Source organism: Lithobates pipiens, unplaced genomic scaffold (assembly GCF_037356315.1).
Source record: "Lithobates pipiens isolate NorthernLeopardFrog02 unplaced genomic scaffold, aLitPip1_a1.2 Scaffold_22, whole genome shotgun sequence".
Classification (NCBI taxonomy): Eukaryota; Metazoa; Chordata; class Amphibia; order Anura; family Ranidae; genus Lithobates; species Lithobates pipiens.
This window is the reverse complement of record NW_027507784.1, coordinates 16,367,036-16,385,795: the sequence shown is the minus strand read 5'-3', so window position 1 is coordinate 16,385,795 and position 18,760 is coordinate 16,367,036. Positions and strand designations below refer to the sequence as shown.

The window sequence follows — 18,760 nt, the reverse complement described above, 5'->3', positions numbered from 1 at the left end:
AGGTTAAAGTGTGTTGTAAGGGTTTACAACCACTTTAAGTCCCATACTCACTATCAGATTTTCTGCTGATTTTTTTTTTTTTTTCCTTCAGATTTCCCAAAACCATATAATATGAGGTCAGACCTTAGGAGTTCCAATTTGTATGCAATCAGACAGGCCCTTCACTACATGGTTTTGGTAAACCCAAAAGAAAAAATCTGCAGAAAATCTGATAGTGTGTATGGTGCTTTACAGTTTGTTTTTTTTTGTTCAAATTTTATTGAAGGGTTTTTCAAGGTACAAACACTAAAAAGCTGTACATGAAAGCAAAACATAAGGATATTCAAATATCAAGTACAAAGAGAAGTTACTAATCACTGTATAGCAACATGGCAGTAAGTTATTGCACAACACATAGGTCAAAGAGGAATAATAAAACAAGTGCAGTAGTGTGAGATAAGGTGTGTGGATGAGGGATGTGTATTACCAGTTTCTAGGACATAACTCCTAGAGACCAGTGGGGGCCCGTCCATCGGTGCGGGTGCAGCCCCTCCAAGCTGAAAAAAATTAAATAAATAAATGTAAAAAATAGGTGCCCTTTAAGAGTGTCCAGGTGTCGGACACATGACGGTCTATGGGAAGCTTCCCAGCTTACAATCAGCTGATCGCAAGCTGGGAAGCTGATTTGCCCGTGTTTAGGGCGTGTGCAGGGCACAAATGATGCGCCCGCAAACGCTCCCACTCTACACCGATTTGTTTCTGTCCTCCCTTGCTGTTTTTATTTTTTTTTTGCCATGGTCTGGAGGATGGTGGGCGGTGATTTTTTTCAGCGCACTCGCGTCAATTAAGGTTTGCCACCTTTTCTTCAAGTTAAACCAAAACACTTTAGCAGCGCATAGCAATTATTTTTTATTTTTTTTAATAGCATAAACTACACATATACTTTGCAATTAAATAACATTTCTAATCATATGAAGTTAATCACAAGAGTTCCCCTTTACATCAGAGTCCACAGAGTTCCCCCTTTACATCTGAATCCGCAGAGTTCCCATTCACTGTAAGCCCTTGTACACGCGGGTCGGACATTCCAACAACAAAATCCGTCGGATTTTGTCTGACGGATTTTGTCCGAAACTGGAGTTGCATACACACGGCCCGACAAATCTGTCGGAAAATACGATCGTTCGTAACGTGATGACGTTATTTAGTGTACGACGGGACTACGTTGCGGCTAGTAGCCTATAGCTTTGGTCTAGGAATTTGATCTGAGCATGCGTGGCACTTTGTCCGATCAGAATTCTCTACAAACGATCGGATCATGTTATTGGAAAATTTTTATATCCAGCTCTCAAACTTTGTTGGTCGGACATTCTGGCGGAAAAAGTCCGATGGAGCCCACACATGGTCGGATTATCCGGCAACGCGGTCCGATCGGACATTTTCCGTCAGAATGTCTGACCAACAAAGTTTGAGAGCTGGATATAAAAATGTTCCAACAACATGATCCGATCGGACTTTGTCTAATCGTTTGTAGAGAATTCCGATTGGACAAAGTGCCACGCATGCTCAGATCGAATTCCTAGACCAAAGCTATTGGCTACTAGCCGCAACGTAGTCCCGTTGTACACTAAATAACGTCATCACGTTACAAACGATCGGATTTTCCGCCAGCTTTGTCCGACCGTGTGTATGGGGGAACTGTAGAGGGGGGACTCTGCAGAATCAGGGGCAGTACAGTGGTGTAGTGGTTAGCACTCTCACCTAGCAGCAAGAAGGGTCGCTGGTTCAAATCCCAACCATGACTCTACCTGCCTGGAGTTTGCATGTTCTCCCTGTACCTGCGTGGGTTTCGTCCGGGTACTCCGGTTTCCTCCCACAATCCAAAGACATGCAGGTAGGCTAATTGGTTTCTGTCCAAAATTGACCCTAGTTTATGAGCCTTGGATTGTGGGCTCCTTGAGGGTAGGGACCATTGTGAGTGTGCAATGTACAGGGATAGGGACAATTGTAGACACTCAGGTTGAACTGGATGGACTGGTGTCTTTATTCAACCTTACTAACTATGAAACTATGAGACTCTGAGGACTTTAACATAAGGGATGCTCTGGGAACTCTGATTTAAGGGGGAACAATGAGAACTCTGATGTACAGAGAAGACTCTGATGTAAGGGGGAACACTGTGGCCTCTGGTGTAAAGGGGAAACCCTGATATAAGGGGTGCTCTGAGAATTCTGATTTACCTTAGTGTACTCAGTTAGAGGCCGGAGAGAGAAGGGGGGAGGCTTCTGTCACAGACAGGGATAGATGGTGAGCTCACTTACCCCTTGGCAGTCAGCACCTCTCATCCCTTTCCTGAAGCACAGTGCTGGGGATTGGAGTGTGGGTAGATACAGAGGGGGTGGGGCTGGAGGAAGAGGAGCAGACTCAAGCCTTCTCTCCTCTCCCATCTGTATGTGGCGGGATTGTTAGTGTTGGCTTTGAGCAGTGTGAAAGAGAGTGTAACAGACACTCTCAGCTTAGACAACTGCAGCCGGCAACCCTGCTGGGAGGCCATAGTCCAGTCTGAATAATGTGTCCGGGTTTCAGGCAGTTTGAAACCCGGACACATGATTCCAAACCCAAACTGTCTGAGTGAATCCCAGACAGGTGGCAACCCTAGGCTCACTGCAGTAAGGAGTGGACACGAATTGATGGACTGAGACTGCTGCCAGCTTGTCTCCATAATGGCAGAGGTAAGCCCCTATGCCGGGCAGTAACAAGGCATGGACGGAGGAGACGCGGCTCTGTATCGATGCAGGGATGAACTTGGAGTTGGGGCAGCTCATCCTCTCCATAGAAACAAGCAAATGGAGGGAAATAAATCTTTCACTCACATGATAAGAGCTCCCTACACACCAGGCTCAGACTTTTTTTTATTGCAGGAGAGACACCGATCTTCCCCTGTGACAGGTTGCCCCTCAGAGTGCTGCCATCTTCGGCTATCTTACGCCCCCGTACACACGAGCAGAATTTCCGTCTGAAAAATCTTGGATGTTTTTACACACGGGTCACATAAAAGTTCTCTGAAATTTCGACCGTCAAGAACGCGGTGATGTACAACACTACAACGGGCCGAGAAAATGAAGTTCAATGCTTCCGAGCATGCGTAGGAATTTTGTGCGTCGGAATTGCTACAGATGATCGGGAACTTTTTCCGACCGAAAAATAGAGAACCCGCTCTCAATCTTTTGCTGGCGGGAATTCCACCAGCAAAAGAAGTCCGATGGAGCGTACACGCGCGGTCGCATTTTCCGACCAAAAGCTCACATCGGACTTTTGCTGGCGGGATTTCCGATCGTGTGTAAGCGGCATAACTGTTTGTTGAACTTGTCTCCAGTTATGGAGTTATTCTGTCCCAGCAGTGCACGGAATGTTCTGTTATCAGGTGAGGAGGTTAACCCTTCGTTTGCCTGCGTTTTGTTGGGTTCTCTTATTACCTACTGGAGGTCGGGAGGGTATGAGCCCAGCTTCAGACTGCTTCCATCTAAGACATGGCATGTGATTTGCACCAACACCTGCAGTGCCTGATGTCTGTGAGATGCGAGTTCAGCCATGCAGTTGTATACATGACTAGGGTACAACATACTGTGACTTACTCCCCTTTACCAGATTATTTTACCACTGCTACGCCCCCTTATACTTTTATATATACCCCAGAAACTGAGACCACACCAAAATCTGGAGTAAAACATGGCCGTAGCAGCCAATTATCTTTATTATAAAAGTATTCAAAATAATTAACATAAATAACATAAATTAACCAATCTAAACTCAGGTATTAAGGCACTTCCTCCATTAAACTCCTCCCGTTGGTCTGTGGTAAGATAAACCCACCAACCACCATCATCATAAAACCATCCGGCACTGCGATACCCAACTCTAATAGACCTCAAGCTGACAAACTAGCTCAGAGGCCAAACCCTGACCGCAATGCACCTGATCCCAACTTCAGCTAAAAACCACTGTTAGCTGTATCACCACTGATGGGTACTATACCACCGATAGGTCCCGCACTCTTCCATCACTGGGGTAAATCTTTCATCCGCACAGACCAACACCATGCCGCTGCCATGACAACTCAACACTGGAAAATAAAGTAACAGGTTAATAAACGACTGCCCCTCCCCCAAAAACTAAGGGAGGGAGGGTGGGAAGCTCGCTCCAGGTCAGCAGACTGAGGAGGGGAGGAGCCGCCCCTTCCGCACATTAACTCTGCTCCTCCCCTCCAGTCCTGTGACTATATGCCCTCTCTAGCTTCCTGGCACGTCCCCCAATGTTAACCCTGTCATGCCGCCCTGCGCCTAGTTGTCTCTTCTCTGCTCCGGGCTTTCTGTTGTATGGTTGAACTTGCATTAGATTCACAAGAAAAAAAAAGTGCAGGGACTTTTTTCCCCCACATTGAAATCGGATCGCATGGGTGTGATCCGATTCCTGTGCGACTTTGCACTGCGATCCGATCTGGGGGTGTCATTAACATTGTATTGACACCCACAGTGGTTCGCAGAGGATGGTGTGAACTGCCTGCTGGAGAGATGCGATGCGGGAACCGACGCGGGAACCGACGCGGGAACCGACGCGGGAACCGATGCTGGAACCGACGCTGGAACCGACGCTGGAACCTCTGTCGCATCAGTGTGAAAGGAGAAGGATCGACTCATAAAATACGGTTGTATTATACAGTGAGGATGATGATGATGACGGTTGTATTATACAATGAGGATGATGATGACAGGTGTATTATACAATGAAGATGATGATGACAGGTGTATTATACAATGAAGATGAAGATGGCGGTGTAATATACAATGAGGATGAAGATGACAGGTGTATTATACAATGAGGATGAAGATGACAGGTGTATTATACAATGAGGATGATGATGACAGGTGTATTATACAATGAGGATGAAGATGACAGGTGTATTATACAATGAGGATGAAGATGGCAGGTGTATTATACAATGAGGATGATGATGGCCGGTGTATTATAAAATGAGGATGATAATGATGATGGGTGTATTATACAATGAGGATGATGATGATGATGGGTGTATTATACAATGAGGATGATGATGATGGGTGTATTATACAATAATGAGGATAATGATGACAGGTGTATTATACAAAGAGGATGATAAAGGGTGTATTATACAAGGATAAGGAGGATGAGTGTATTATACAATGATGAGGATAGCGATGATGGGTGTATTATATAATTATGAGGATAGCGATGACGGGTGTATTATACAATGATGAGGATGATGATGAAGGGTGTATTATATGGAGATGAGGATAGTGATGGCGGGTGTATAATATGGGTTTAATGATGATGGGTGTATTAGCTCATGGGGATCACCTTTTCTCGAAATGAAGGTCAGCGTACTGGCAGTTTCTTTAAAATCTGGCGGGTTGCCAGCTTAAAATGTTTTGCAAAGTCATACAAATAAACAAAAATAGTAAAGTAAATCCTTGCCGTCCGATGCTAAACTAAACAGTAGACTGCTCTCTATACGGCGCGACGCCCAAGCATGCGAGTATCTCTGTCTTCAGAGTCTCATAATCCTGAGCCTTATCTGGTTCCAGGTCAAAATAGGCTTTTTTGAGGTTCTACCATCAGAAATAGAGCCAACAGACCTGCCCACTGTTCTTTTAGCCATCCTTCGCGGACTGCGACTCTCTTGAAAGTCACAAGGTATGCTTCAACATCATTGGCAGGTGTCATCTTCCACTGGCACAGGAGGTGTGAACCCCTTTTTTCAATTCCAGCAAAGCCTCTGCGAACTGCCGGTTCATCTCCTGTTATGCTTCAGTGGCCTCCCATTGTGCTGCAGCAGTCTCTGCTCCTTGGCGGTTGGTTTCCCGCTGAGCTGCATTGGCCTGTAGCAGGGCCTTTAACATTTCCTCCATCTTCAGAAAGTGCCCACTAAGTCCACCACGTGTGGGAGATTAGCTCATGGGGATCACCTTTTCTCGAAATGAAGGCCAGTGGTTTGCAAAGTCATAAACATAAACAAAAATAGTAAAGTAAATCCTTGCTATCCAGCGCTAAACTAAACAGTAGACTGCTCTCTATACGGTGCGGGGCCGGTCGCCATCACCCACAAAACATGAGGTAAAGCAAACCTTCTTTTTCAATTCAAACAAACAGGGCTCCTCTCTCTCAGAGTCCTTTCTGAGTCTCAGGCCGGAGCCCTGCTGTTCTCTCTTCCTGGTCATTTAAAGTCCACTTGAGCATGGACTCAAGTGGACCACAACACCCGGACCGGAACCAAGCTTGCCACAGAGGCTGGAAAAACCTGGGCCAGATTCCAGTTCAGTATCTTACAATAGAACGATTGCGAGGTGAAATATACCGATTATCGATGACCTCACCTCGCATCTCGTCACATATCAACCCCTCTGCTCCAGTCTCTGTTGCCGAGCCATTGTCCCAAGCATACAGTGCATGCAGCAAAGGGCATCTGCATTATTTTGGAGTTTGCCCGGCCTATAATCTACTGTAAACGTAAGGAACCACCATGCCACGCGGCTATTTTTCTCCCTGTTGTCACACATCCACTTTAGGGAAGCATGGTCGGTGACCAGCTTAAATGAACTCCCCAACAAGTAATACTTCAGGAAGTCTAAGGCACATCAGGTGTCACCGGTGCCTGGTCTGTTGGAGGCAGGGATGTGGCCAGTAAAGTCTCTCTGTCCTTCCAGGGCTTTAAGAGATCCACATGATAAATTTTGTGTGGTTTCCTTTTCCCTGGCTGGTAGACTTTGTAGTTTACCTCCCCCACCGTTTCGACAACCTCAAAAGGGACCCCGTCACTTGGCTAGGAACTTACTTTCCACTGTGGGAACCAATACCAGCACTCTGTTCCCGGGGCTGAAAGTACGGACCTTGGCACCCCAATCATAGACCCTCCTCTGGGCCTCCTGGGCTCATGCCATATGTTCTCGTAACCAGGGGCAGGACAGCTGTGATTTGATCCTGTATCAACAGATATGTTCTAAGATGCTTATATATGGGGTGGTCTCTCCTTCCCATGTTTCTTTGGCTACATCTAGCAGCCCCCTGGGATGTCTACCATACAAAAGCTCAAAGGGGGAATAGCCTGTGGATGCCTGCGGAACCTCATGTATGGCAAACATGAGATATGGTAGCAAAAAATCCCAGTTCTCCCATCTTTGTCAACCACCTTTTTCAGCATGCTTTTCAAAGTTTTATTAAATCTTTCAACTAGACCATCTGTTTGGGGGTGGTAGAGGTACGAAGATGGAAGATTTTGTAAAACATACACAGTTCCTTGTAAACCCTGGACATAAATGGGGTGCCCTGATCAGTTAAGATCTCTTTTGGGATCGCCACTTGACTAAACACCTGGACTAACTCCTTGTCGTTAGCCTTAGCCGAGGTGTAACGCAAGGCAATGGCCTCAGGATAGCGTGTTGCATAGTCCACGATTATCAAAATATGCTGGGGACCCCAGGCAGACTTCACTACCGGCCTCTCAAACAGGACCTCGATTATTGGTAGAGGAACAAGGGGACTGCGAAAATGTGGCGACAGTGCCGACATTTGGCACTCGGGGCACAATTCACAGTACTCCCTGACATCTGCATACATATGCATACAATCCGGGCCAGAAAAATCTCTGAGTGATTCTCTCCCTGGTCTTTTCGATACTGAGATGTCCCCATAATACATGACCATGGGCCAGGTCTAGCACCACCCTATGGAAGGGTTTGGGGACCAGTAGCTGTTCGACCACGTCCTCACCCTGTTTTACCACCTGATACAGTAAGTTGTTTTTCAGCTTGCAACAATATGCCCTAATGCATGGCAACAAAAACACTGTATATGCTCTAACCTCAGTCCTCTTAACGGTCCCAAAGACCTTACTGGCTTCTTTGGCCAGTCTCCAGGCCCAGGACCCACAGTCTCATCAGCTGTAACAACAGTCTTATCTAACTTCCCCATGCTCTTGAACCTCGAAACAGTCTTAACAGAACCATTGGGCGATCTTGCACCCCTAGACACACCGAAGTGGGACGTAGATGGGTTCACCAAGTCTTCAGTGGCACTGTACCTCTTCACTAGGTCCACCAATTGGGCTGCAGTTTTGGGGTCCTACTGTCGACCCACTTCCTCAGAGCAGCAGGGAGCGCATGCAGATACTGGTCCATTACCACACGCTCCATGATCTGAGGGCCTGTTAAGGTCTCTGGCTGCAACCACTTCCTGGTGAGGTGGACCAGGTCAAACATTTGAGAATGGGGTGGCTTGTTGCTGGAGTTGGTCTACTGATGCACGCTCTGGGCACGGACCGCCATGGCGACGCCCAAGCGTGCGAGTATCTCTGTCTTCAGAGTCTCATAATCCTGGGCCTTATCCGGTTCCAGGTCAAAATAGGCTTTTTTGAGGTTCTCCCGTCAGAAATAGAGCCAACAGACCTGCCCACTGTTCTTTTGGCCATCCTTTGTGAACAGCGACTCTCTCAAAAGTCACAAGGTATGCTTCGACATCATCGGCAGGTGTCATCTTCCACTGGCACAGGAGGTGTGAACCCCTTTTTTCAATTCCAGCAAAGCCTCTGCGAACTGCCGGTTCATCTCCTGTTATGCTTCAGTGGCCTCCCGTTGTGCTGCAGCAGCCTCTGCTCCTTGGCGGTTGGTTTCCCGCTGAGCTGCATTGGCCTGTAGCAGGGCCTTTAACATTTCCTCCATCTTCAGAAAGTGCCCAATAAGTCCACCACGTGTGGGAGATTAGCTCATGGGGATCACCTTTTCTCGAAATGAAGGCCAGTGGTTTGCAAAGTCATAAAAATAAACAAAAATAGTAAAGTAAATCCTTGCTATCCAGCGCTAAACTAAACAGTAGACTGCTCTCTATACGGTGTGGGGCCGGTCCCCATCACCCACAAAATATGAGGTAAAGCAAACCTTCTTTTTCAATCCAAACAAACAGGGCTCCTCTCTCTCAGATTCCTTTCTGAGTCTCAGGCCGGAGCCCCGCTGTGCTCTTTTCCTGGTCATTTAAAGTCCACCTGAGCATGGACTCAAGTGGACCACAACACCCGGACCAGAAGCAAGCTTGCCACAGAGGCTGGAAAAAATCCGGGTCAGATTCCGGTTCAGTCTCTTCCAATAAAACTAATGCGAGGTGAAATATATTGATTATCTATAACCTCACCTTGCATACCGCCACAGTGTATAATATGGGGATGATAATGATGGGTGTATTATACAATGACTGGAAAGTCAGGGTGTCAGACAGTATCAGTGAGTGTGCCACATCATGCTTCATTGGCTACTTTGCAATACATGATTTTGGGGATTTCTGCCATGCCATATACTTAATACGTTATACTACATAATAGTCACAAATTGTGAGTACAACTGTCCTGTAATGTACAGCTATATACTGTACACCCACCTTCTTCCTTCCTGTATATAGAGACCTTCTTCTATCATCACTGACTGCAGATATACATCATCTGTCCTGTTACTGTATATATAGCTGTATACAGGACAGATGATGTATATCTGCAGTCAGTGATGATGGAGGAAGGTCTCTATATACAGGAAGGAAGGTGGGTGTATATAGCTAGCTGTATAAAGGGCAGATGATGTATACCCTGATCTGTGAGGCTGAGCTGTATACCCCGATCTGTGAGGCTGAGCTGTAAACCCTGATCTGTGAGGCTGAGCTGTATACCCCGATCTATGAGGCTGAGCTGTATATCCTGGTCCGTGAGGCTGAGCTGTATACCCTGATCTGTGAGGCTGAGCTGTATACCCTGATCTCTGAGGCTGAGCTGTATACCCTGATCTGTGAGGCTGAGTTGTATACCCAGATCTGTGAGGCTGAGCTGTAAACCCTGATCTGTGAGGCTGAGCTGTATACCCTGATCTGTGAGGCTGAGTTGTATACCCAGATCTGTGAGGCTGAGCTATATACCCTGATCTGTGAGGCTGAGCTGTATACTCCTGTGCTGTGATGATAGGGCTGTATACACCTGTCCTGTGATGCTGAGCTATATACTTCTGACACTATGGGTGGAATACAGGGGACAGAGTGGGTGGATTATATAAGGTGTGGGGCTTATGGGAAGTGGGAGGGATCAAAAAGGAAGGGCGAGACGCCCCCCCCCCCATCCTAAAACTTCGCCAGCCGCCACTGCTAGAGACTGAGTGAGGAATAAAGTAGAGGGAGGTCAGTGATGCTTTTCCATTAAGGGGGAACCAGGAATAAGCAGGTAATTACTTTTTTTCACTGGGGAGTAGTAGCGGGGAGCATGGTAAGCACAAAGGAATGGAATTAAGCATAATAATGGTAATGCAGTAGTTATGTAAGTTGCATAGACACCTTTGAGATGACCCTCTATGGAATATGGGAAGGAGAGCAGATGACAGAGTTAATATATTTTTGGGAACCTTAAAGTCTAGTAACTACCCAATATCCAGAGATATTGCTTTTATTAGTAGTAGTTGGGGTGGAGTAAAAATTTTTACAGCCTGGATACCAATGGGCACAGTCAAGGACCTAGATAGTTGTATGATGTCCACCTGCCCTATTAGTGCATCCACCTGCTACCATGAGAGGTGGCTCAGTTTCTGAATTCTGTGAACTCTGTCAATTAGTAGATCTTGTGTAGTGAAAGCAGCGAGCAATTTATGGAATAGTTGTTTCAGGTAAGAACTCAGTTTGCCAGGTTTCGCAGACAGGGGGATGCCTCTGATTTTCATATTGGTGGTCCTCCAGGTTGGCAAATTTAAATTGTGTTGTAATTGATGGATAATGTTGGCGTGACCATTCTGTTTGGCTACCACAGCATAGACGAATGAGAGCTTTAGCCATCGCGCTCTAAAACATCAGTGCACTCCTCAACAGTTTCCAGCCTATTCTCTATATATGTAATGGAAGCACTTAGGTCCCTCTGAGGATCAGAGTAGAGAGTGAGCAGCATGGACTTTATGAAGTTCTCTTAGGCAGGATTGTCAGATGCAGGCAGAGCTGCTAGAGTTGTGGTGACATATCTGCCAGCACATTATATAGAAAAAAAAATTGCACTGTTAACCTACCACAAAAACTACAACTCAAAAGTGAAATACACACAAATACAATAAATAAACATAAGGAGCTGCCCTCACGAACCATATATCTAAAAAAATATATGAAATTGGCATATGAAAACCAAAAAAGTGAAAGTGAATAAATGTTGCAAAAATAGTCCAAAACATAAAAATGAAAAATAAAGCAATAAAAACTATTTTATATTGAATGATGTATAAAATAAACAGTCATGAAAGATCCTCCGAAGGGAAAATAAGTTAGTGACTGTAACAACACAATACGGTGACTGTCTCCTGTGACTTTATGGGACAATATGAATCCACCACCACATAGACTGCAAGCTTACTACCTGCACAAGCATTAAAGGTTGTGACTAATTCGCCACCAGGGCCTTTAATCTTCCCAGTGCCTCCGATGGCCGATCAGGCTGGATACTCCTAGAGACTGAAGGTGTTTATCCTCGACCAGCAGCCGAACATTCAAATCCAATCAATGTACATGATCAAAATGATCCGGAGAGAAAGTAGAGGGGAACCGCCATAGGTAAAACCAGGTGGTAATTTATTCCTTAAAAGTGTACGCTTACAAACATAGAAAGTTCCAAGACTGTCTTCAACTTTTATTTTATTTACTTCCCACAGGTTACACAAAATTGGAAAAATGAGTAACAGCAATGTGAAAGTGGCTGTGAGAGTTCGTCCTCTGAATCAGAGGGAGGAAGGACTAAACTCAGAGTCTGTGGTTCGGGTCAGTGGAAACCAGATTACTCTTCTGCCATCCATTTCCTGCAAGGAAAAAGACAAAAAAGAACCTCATATCTTCACATATGACAACTGTTTCTGGACAGAGGATAGACATGATACTGGGCAGGAGGATGTTTTTGAACATCTTGGAGATGGAGCTCTTGAGAACATATGGCTTGGTTACAATGTGTGTATCTTTGCTTATGGCCAAACCGGATCAGGGAAAACATTTTCAATGATGGGGACAGATGACCAACCTGGTATTGTGCCAAGAATCTGCTCTGCTTTATTTAATAAAGAGTCCAATGACTTGGAAACCATCAGGATTGAGGCCTCCTATTTTGAGATATATAATGAAGAGGTGAGAGATCTTCTAAGGTCAACAAAAAAACAAAATAAACTGAGAGTTCGCGAAGACAGAGTACTCGGTCCGTATGTAGAAGGGTTATCTTGTCATGCTGTTCAAAACTATGGAAAGATCAAATTGCTGCTGGACCAAGGTAACAACCAGAGGGCCATTGCAGAAACTAAGATGAATGAACAGAGCAGTCGTTCTCATTCCATACTGTTGTGCTTTTAAGGACATTTTCCCGCACAATATTTCCTAAGTAATTTTTAACGAAGATATTTTTAAGATACCGAATCAGTCTATATGACACAGTCTATATATGTGAAACTTATTCACGGAGACGAGTAATCATACAAAATAGCTACATTTATTGGTTGACAGGAAACAAATATTTACATGAAATATTAAAATACAGATTACATTACTTGATCATTTTGACAATTTCTGGGAACACCCTCAAACTGGGCGTAGTAGTACCTTGGACACAATTATCACCATTATCACTTCTCGGTAGAATCAATAACCTTTTGATAATTGACAATTAAACAGAATGTCTGTATTTCACACATCCAACCGTTACTATACTGCAGGTAAGTAAGTGGTTAACAATGTGAAATAAATTAGACATTTGTTTGTCAATAAAATTGGCATCTATGCAAAAAGAAATGTATGAAAAATTTAATTTAGAGAAAAATCTGAAAGGCGGTTATTGATTCGGGAGAAGTATTTCAATAATAGAATATTCAAAAACATCAATATTTAAAAGAACATAAAATAGATGATAAACATATATTTACCCATTTCCAATATGGCTATTAGTGTGGAGTATTAGTTACCAGGAATTTTAAGATGGCTGCCGTGGCTTCAACATTCCAAGGAGCAGGGATCTTCATGAATGTAAAATGTGTATTCAGGCATGTCTTCCAGTGTCCCTTCTCAGGGGGGGTCCCTAAGCTTCCCCCTGACTCTCTCTCCCCAGCTCTCCTCCGAGCTTCCTCTCCTCCTTCCTCCTTTTTTTTCCCTCTTTCTAGTTTCTTAAATATCCTCTTAAACAAAAGGATTATAAAATTATACTAAGTTCTGCCCAGAGGATATGTGTTCCCCCCTCATTGGCCGGCAGACTTAATGGTTAGCTTTTCCGGGAGTCTCGTGATTTTAAGGTAATAGCACCTTCCACCACCAGGTGTCTCACCTATGATTGGTGTTTTATTTCTTTAAGTGAATATTTTTCTAATTCTGTAATATGTGTTCGTTATTTATATGTTCTAACGAATATATTCGAGTGTTCAAGAATTAGGGCATAATGTAAAATACTCTTTAACATAAAGTTCAATAATCACTTGCATAAATTGTTGATATATATGTATATCAATGTATATCTGTTAATCTTTAGTCCGTTTAGAAAGGACACAGGTTAGATATATCACAAACAATATCACATACAATTATTATCTATATGGATCCATGTATAATTTGGGTATCCAATCAATATTTGTTTATCTAAACATAGGTTAAATTCTTATACAATTATAATCATGATTATATGTTTTTCATAATACTAATTTGTTGCTAAAACACTTCTACTTATGATCACACTTTCATATATAATCTCTTTATGACAAAGTTCTTTAGATCATTAGATACTAAATTTATAATCTCAGTTGTGACCTATGTATAAATTGAATGGCTTCGAAAAATATAGATGATACTGGTAGATGAATCTTACAGCATGTTTTGGGATGAACTCTGAGCTTCCAATAAATGATTAAATGGGTTAGCTGTGTCCTTCAATATGTTTTTGGATGAGGCGTCAGCTATTTGCACGGTTGTATATTGTCCAAATAGTCTTTTACTTACGTACAATGGGGTTCTCTAGTTAAGGGTTATTTCCATGTGATAAATACTTATGCGAGTTTGGCCTTCTCACTCTAACCAACAAAATAAGTAAACAGCTTTTTATTTGGTGACAGAAGATACCATTGTTTCAGCGAGTTTCTTTTTTAAACACAGGTTTTGTAAAAGTTTAAAAAGAACTAATCCTTTCAACATTTGGGAAAAAAAAAAAACCTGCGAGATCTTGTACTTTGCTTTAAAGGTCTCCAAGAGGTCACAGTTCAATAAAATACTGAAATCCCTCATCTCGGCCAGCGAATATTAAATGTATTTCTTCATGAATTCACAACAAAGCCCCCCTTGTGAAGTGTTCAAATGCCGGAAGTCGTTTGAAAGACTTCACCAATGCAACAGTTTGAAGAAATATGGCTTCGCTCGGGCCTTGTAAGTTGAGTTGTGACGATGGATCCGGATTATGGATATATATAATTAAGAGGTATAGACACTTGCAGATGAGTGTAACTCTTTGAAAAACAAAATGGGTCTGTGATCGATGTGTGCATCTCAGGACCGTCATCCGTTGATTGGCAGGAAATGGACCATTCCGGGCACCTTTAGTCCTGGCCGTCCTGGTGGGTTCCGTCCATGTAGACTGGCCATCAGTGGTGTCCCTGGATCCCCCATACGGTTCCTTCTCTGGATGTTCACACATGTTGGACTCTCGGTTCTGTTGACCGGCTCATGGACATCTTAGTCCTGTAAATGAAAATGGATTCTATGAGAAAAGATATATAAGTTTTTTTTAACATGATCTGTGTTTGAGATCTCAGTGTCAAGCTGGTATCCTGGGCTTACTCAGAGCCCTCCTCTTTCCCATTATGTTATCAGTCCTTTAACTAAACACTCTGGAAGTCAAGACCATGTATGACACATTGGCTATGGGAGACCAAGCTCCAGGGCTCATTATCATGAGGCCATTTATTAATATCTGTGGATACCAGACATTTCTGACTGACTTATGTTCTTCAGAACCATTTTTTTTAGCTTAATTGTAGCGGTTCTGGAATAATAACATTTAAAAACTTTTCAATTTAACATGTGACACTTACTGTCAGTAACAAAATATTTGACATCATAGTCAACCTTCTACTTGGGAGGAATAAAACAGATAAAATCTCCCCCCTTTGGGGTGTCAATACAACTCATTTGAGGCAATCAAACTACCTTATGCGGGTGACTCCTCATCTTTTACCAAAATATCAAACCATTTAGGCCTCCTGATATTTATGTCTTTAGGATTCGGTCTTCCTCTGGAATTACCGTCTTCGGTACTTCTTGAAATTGGGCTGTTTGGAGCGACCTGTTTATGTCAGGAGGAATGAAGTGACCACTGAAAAATAGGAGAATAATTAATATCTAACAACCACAATCCCTCGGTAGGGATTTCAGGGTCCTCATTACTGTAACCTGGGGAAAAACATGGTGTTAGAACCTCTGCTTCCTATATCTTTATTCAGTGTATTCCTCTGATTTATTTTAACAGAGGCGCTTAAAAGGCTCTGTGGCCCTTGGGCTGGCCACAGGATTTGCCCCTTGAAGAAGTGTTATTCACGTTCCGTATAGCAATGAAACCGTGTAACATAAATTTTGTCTATTTTGGTTTCCGTATTGCTTACAGACTGATCAGAATTGGGTCGTGGGACCCGGTTTCTGTACTTTATGGGGACTACTGGCTCAGTTTTATCAGACCTATCCCCATCAGAAACATTGTCTTGATTCTGGGATAGTTGTCTGGGCCTTAGTTGTTCCCTATTGTTCTGGGGATTTTGGGGTGTCTTACCCTGTAATTTCTCCCTATTTACCCGTGTAGGCCCCCGAAGTCCATTACACCGGTAAAGGTGAGGGTGTCTACCCTTAGTTTTAAATCTGACCCGTTGGAGATATACCCTATAGTTTCTCCTAAACCTCGGGTCTGGATCCTTTGGATGAGACTCCTGAGGTGGTCTTTTAACTCCCCCTCTAAAGGGTGGTCTCTGCTCCCCCCTTCTGATGGGTGGGGACATTGGTTTCCCGCTGGGGAGACTCTGTAGCATCTCTCTGACTATATCAGCGTATCTCTTTCTCTTGGTTTTGGGCTGTAATGATTGAGGAGATACATAAAATTCATCCACAAGTTTCATTGTAGGGCTTTCAGGCCTTCCATTGTTTTCACCAGTTTGTTGGATAGAGTACAAATTGTTACTCTCTTTTACCAAAGACTCCAGTGAACACCCCCCTTTGTAGTCTTTCGCCAAATTCACTTTTATGTGGGTAGGCAGGGCCTCGAAGAACATGGGTTCAAACTCAAGTTCATTATAACTTGGCTCCTTTTCTGCTAAGTGGACAGCACCCTTGAGCACAGCCATAACTTCGGTGGGGCTTTGATCACTGGTGCGTGTGATATTGTGTATATCCACTCTAGCTGCGTTAACATTTTTATGTGGGACAAATCCTAGATGACAGATGTTTTTAATTATTTGCCAGGCAGTACCCCACAGACTTATTACATCTTCGCAGAATGAACGGAGTTTGGGTTCAAATACCCACGGTAAGAAATGAATCTTAGATTGGTCATCATTTAGGCCTAAAACTGATAAAGCATTTTCATAGATTTCAATGTGGTCAATAATGTGCATGGATCCCTCTTCCTTAAACACCGGGACAGCATCTTTTAAAAATTTTATTATTTCTGAGGCGTCCTGTTTAGGGGTGCCTGTATTTTTCTCTGATCCCAAAGAAAACTGATTAGGCATACCTTCATGTGGTGGTTCAATTTTTACCCCCTTTGCTCTACAGATGGCTTGGGGTAGAATATAGTTTCTTTTTCTAATTCTTTTTCATTATGTAACTCCCAAATTTTAGGTTGAGAGTCAGATTTTGGAGTATTGTCAGACTCTATACTTTCAGGTTTAAGCATCTGAGCATTATCCTGAGGCATAAACTCCCCTTGTTCTTTTAATTCTTCTGGTTGCTTAATTAGGGATTCCTGTCCTGACCTAAGCTGATTTGTTTCTTCTTTTAAATTTCCACTGCATATTACTCGGCAACTTTCGTCAGGAGACTCGTTTTCCTGCAGAAAATTTTCCTTCTCCTCTCTTGTATTGTTTATTATTTCTTTATTTAATTGATAACATTTGTACAGCATTATTATTGTATTATTGTGCATTTGTTCTGCTTTAATTAGGGTTTCCTGTAAGAACCTCTCCTTCTCTCTTGATTGTTTATACTTTTTATTTAATTGGTGATATTCGTCCAGCATTATTACATCATTTTGTAACTGTTCTGTTTCATATTTCACCATTGTCACTATAGCCTCATCAAAATAATCTGCCTTGTCTTTAATCTCCTTTAGCTTTTTTGTGAGCTCACATTCCCCTCCTATTAACTGGGACTGGGATTCTAAGATATCACTCTCTAGTTGGGTATATTGACGTTTAAACTCACTATAAAGATACATCAGGTTAGTGCTTGGTTCAAAATGCATGTGATCAGGCCTTTCTATTTCCTTTGTCTCAGGTGAGCTGTCTGTGAGTTCAACGCTTTGACCTTCCACGTTCCATACGTCTTTTATTGATTGACGGGTGTGGTTTATAAGGTCTTCAATGAGTGCTTCTAGACCATTCTCATTAGACAAACTTTTTTCGGCATGATTTATCATGTTACTTTTTGACATTATATCCCACATTTCCTGTTCTTGTATCCATTTTGTCTGAGTACTCATATTACCACTAAGGGCTGACTCTTGATAATCCCTATCAACATAAAATTCACTTTGACCAGACATTTTTCTTTTGGCAAAAATATTCTTTTTTTTTTTTTAAAAGTTAATAATTAATCATTTCATGCAAAATATTATTTCTGTCACCACCGTAACTATGACTGATCCTATACAAAATATCGACGTTATCTCACGCAGTGCCTCCATTTATATATGTCGTGCTTTTTAAGGAATTTTCCCGCACAATATTTCCTAAGTAATTTTTAACGAAGATATTTTTAAGATACAGAATCAGTCTATATGACACAGTCTATACATGTGAAACTTATTCACGGAGACGAGTGATCATACAAAATAGCTACATTTATTGGTTGACAGAAAACAAATATTTACATGAAATATTAAAATACAGATTACATTACTTGATCATTTTGACCATTACTGGAAACACCCTCAAACTGGGCGTAGTAGTACCTTGGACACAATTATCACCATTATCATTTCTCGGTAGAATCAATAACCTTTTGATAATTGACAATTAAACAGAATGTCTGTATTTCACACATCCAACCGTTACTATACTGCAGGTAAGTAAGTGGTTAACAATGTGAAATAAATTAGACATTTGTTTGTCAATAAAATTGGCATCTATGCAAAAAGAAATGTATGAAAAATTAAATTTAGAGAAAAAATCTAAAAGGCGGTTATTGATTCGGGAGAAATATTTTCAATAATAGAACATTAAAAAAATCAATATTTAAGAGAACATAGAATAGATGATAAACATATATTTACCCATTTCCAATATGGCTATTAGTGTGGAGTATTAGTTACCAGGAATTTTAAGATGGCTGCCGTGGCTTCAACATTCCAAGGAGCAGGGATCTTCATGAATGTAAAATGTGTATTCAGGCATGTCTTCCAGTGTCCCTTCTCAGGGGGGGGTCCCTAAGCTTCCCCCTGACTCTCACCCCCAGCTCTCCTCCGAGCTTCTTTTTT

General features: G+C 42.7%; 1 pseudogene across 1 annotated transcript in view; it reads left to right on the top strand.

The window, feature by feature from the left end:
- Positions 1-18,760, top strand: part of LOC143925605 (kinesin-like protein KIF13A pseudogene) — a 40,876-nt pseudogene that overhangs the window by 12,603 nt on the left and 9,513 nt on the right. The window contains exon 2 of the transcript XR_013262041.1: positions 11,721-12,391. The product of XR_013262041.1 is annotated as a kinesin-like protein KIF13A pseudogene (transcript). The remainder of the gene's footprint in view (positions 1-11,720; positions 12,392-18,760) is intronic.